The 3553-nt window shown below is 44.6% G+C and overlaps 1 pseudogene; it reads left to right on the top strand.

Moving 5' to 3' along the window:
• Positions 1–1222: 1222 nt before the first annotated feature.
• Positions 1223–2715, top strand: LOC130863039 (sperm motility kinase Z-like; annotated as a pseudogene).
• The last annotated feature ends 838 nt before the right edge of the window (positions 2716–3553 follow it).

Genomic DNA, 3553 nt, shown 5'->3' with positions numbered 1-3553 from the left:
CTAAAGGTATGTTGATAACCTCAATTTTCTGAGCACAGGCATTCACTCGCCTGTATTTTGCCACTTAAGCTAGGCTGGTTGTCCGAGGAGCCTCTGGGATCTGCCTCTGCGACCCATGTGCTGAGATGAAAGCTGATGACACGAGGCCTCTGTAGCGTGGGTGGTGGCTTTTGTTTGTATTTTGGGGTAGGGAGTGAATCTTTTCCTTTAACTCAGAACCCCATACTTGCAAGGCAAATTCTTTACTGAATGAGGCATCTCGCTCACTCCTGAACACTTGGTTTTCTATTTTTAGTTTTATTTATTTATTTTTTCTGCTTATATTCTTCTTTTTCTTCTGGCTTTATTTTTCTCCAGTGTTCCATGGTTGTGTTTGAGGGACTTTCTTTTTTAACTTTTTCTGACTCAAATTTTTGCTATATTTTAAAATTTCATTTATTTTGGTTCTCTTTACCTTTTACTTTTTAAATTATTCATAGGTCATTAGTAGTGTACTTGACCTGTGGGATTTACACCTCTTTGGCTTGCGGCTAGTTTCGAGTTTCTAAGATTTCTGATTTGATGTCTGTTTTGCAATTTACATTTGCTTGATTGCCTCAGCTTACTTAATGATTTCTGTTTTGATTTCTTTAAGTGTCCTGGTTTGCTTGGATTTCTTTGATAGGTATTAGAGGTAGCTGGTTTTGGGTATTGGTTTTATTTATTTATTTATTTTTGGTTTTTCGAGACAGGGTTTCTCTGTGGTTTTGGAGCCTGTCCTGGAACTAGCTCTTGTAGACCAGGCTGGTCTCGAACTCACAGAGATCCGCCTGCCTCTGCCTCCCAAGTGCTGGGATTAAAGGCGTGCGCCACCACCGCCCAACCATGGGTATTGGTTTTAAAATTACGTCTTATTTTGTACATCGTTTTCTCACTCATTCTTGCTCCATTTCCTTCTCTATTTTCTAGCTCCTGTTTAAGTTTTTGCATCCCCGAGTAGTGGTCCTTCCACTTCACTGGATTGGGAGTCAGAGCTCGGTTTGGGTGTCGAGTGTGTTTTGTCCATGTGTCTTCAGTGCTCTCGCTTAAAGCTGCTTCTTTGTGGGGTCTCATTTTGTCCTCTGTGTTTACTTTATATCTCCGGATATTGCTGCTTGCATTCCTCATGTCTCTGTACATTCCTTTACATCTCTTCCTTTCCCCTCCCCTCCCCTTATCTTTGGCAGTAGCATCACTGCCAACCATGTTCAGTGACAGTGATGATGAGTACTCAGAGCCCAGCACGGTGCCCAGCATCTCTGATGAAGAAGTGTTCACCAGGCAGTACACCATCCTGGAGGCCTTAGGCCAGGGTGGCACAGGCAAAGTCGTGCTGGCCCAGCATCGTCTCACAGGCGCCCCAGTCGCTGTGAAATCTCTGGGGAAGCGGGAGAAGTGGTGGGAGCCAACAACGACAGACGCCAAAATCATGAGGATGCTGCTCAGCCATCCTAACATTGTTTTCCTCCTGCAGGTGATAGAAACAGAATAGAACATTTATTTAGTTATGGAAGTGGCTGAGGGAGAGCAGCTATTTCATCGCGTCAGAAAAGCTGCATGCCCGAAGGAAAGATGAGGCTAGAAGCATATTTGTTCAGGGGCTCGGTGCCATAGGCCACTGCCATGATGAAGGGGTAGCTCATAGAAACCTAAAGCCTGACAGCGTCGTAGTGGATGAGAACAGAAAGCTGAAAATTATTGACTTTGGCCTGGGTGCCAGATTCAGGCCTGGGCAAAAGCTAGAAAGGCTGTGTGGTGCCTTCCAGTTCATTCCCCCTGGAAATCTTCCTGGACATCCCTTATGATGGCTCCAAAGCTGACATCTGGACCTTGGGGGTCCTCTTACATTATATGGTGACAGGGAATGTCCCATTTGCAGGGGCCACCTTGTCAAAACTTATGGAACAAGTTCTGCAAGGGAAGTATGACATCCCCTATCAACTTTCCAAAGACTTAAGGAGCATGATCGGCCTATTATTAACAGTTAATGCAAGGCAGGGTCAACTGTCAGGGACCTGATGGGTCACCCATGACTTCAGAAAGGGAAAAGGACTGTTCCTATTAACTATAACGGAACCTTCACCTGCCCAGACCCTGAAATTATGCCAACCACAGAAAACATTGGGTTTGACACTCGGAATATAAGAGAATCTTTAAAACACAGAAAATTCAATGAAACAATGGCTGTATACCACTTACTGAGATGTCAGGCTTGCCAGGACAATGACAGTAGTGTCCACACAAAGTCAATGAACCCAGAGATGACACCTTTCCCTTCTGCTGAAGACCCTCACAAGTCCCCCTTCCCCGGAGGAGGATCAGTGAACCTTCCCTCCTGATATTAGTCTCGGCCCTGAAATCCCTCCTCTAAGACGAAGGTGGGAGAAAAATGTCCCTTACCTGTCTGAGAACACACCCACTCTGGGCAGAGGTCAGAAATGCTCTATGACTGCTCCGTTAATTTGCTTCCCAAGAAGGATTGCAAGAGAGGTAGAGGACACCAGGTTTTCCACTAGCTCTAGGTCAGAAAAGCCCTTAAGTGGCCCGGAACCATGCAGGACTTCACCAGCAAGCTCCCTGAAGCCCAGGGGCTGTGCAAGATGGAAGAAGAGGATTAGGACATGCATCCTCAGACTATGCTGCTGCATATCACACCCCACAAAAAAGCATCCAAGGCAGGTATATCCCCAAAAGTGAGGGGACACCACACCACGACAAGAAGTGCAATGCACGGTCCAGATATGTTTCCTTATTGGCTTTTATCTATGCCTTTCCTCATGTCTTTGTGCATAGACCATTATTTTTAGGTTCTTTTTGGGCAATGAGTTTGTAGTGGCATTTCATATGTATTTCAATAAATAAAGCTTGCCTGAGGATCAGAAAAGTGAAACAGCCACACTGGGCAGCCTTACAGAGGAGGCAGCAATAACACACATCCTATATCCCATCATTGAAAGAATCCAAGGTTGGAACTCAGAGAAGGAACCTGTGGACAGGAATTGAAGCAGAGGCCATGGAAGAATGTGTTCTCCTGCTTTGATCCCCAAGATCATACCTTCCTGTCTTTTACCCCCAATACAACCTGTCCAGTGGCAAAATCACCCACAGTGACTGTTCTCTCTTAACCTAATCCTAATCAACAAAAATCCTTTATCTGATGGAAGAACTTCCTCGGCAGAGTTTCCCTCTTTCCAAATGATCCTAGCTTATGGTCACACTGAAAAAAACCTAATCAGCACAGTTTTGTAGTGTAGTCCCCTAGACTTCAGAACAAAGCATGTTTACCTCAAAGTGTCGTACAAGACTTAGTATTCAAGAATGGGCTGGTCCCTCAACTCACAACCAAGAGGACAAATAGGAACAAAGCAGCCCAAGAGGAAAATGATCGTCTCTGAGAATAACCATCAGGTCCATTTCCATTTCCAACTGCTGTCTACTGTTTGTCCCAGGATGTTTAAAAAAGCCTGCAATGGAATGAGAAATTAGAATTTTCACCAATTTACTTGAATTTTCATTCAAGTAAAAGCCAAATTGG

The sequence above is a fragment of the Chionomys nivalis genome, chromosome 2 (assembly GCF_950005125.1).
Source record: "Chionomys nivalis chromosome 2, mChiNiv1.1, whole genome shotgun sequence".
NCBI classification, from domain to species: Eukaryota; Metazoa; Chordata; class Mammalia; order Rodentia; family Cricetidae; genus Chionomys; species Chionomys nivalis.
The sequence above is the reverse complement of the archived record's forward strand: the minus strand, read 5'-3'. Positions and strand labels throughout refer to the sequence as shown.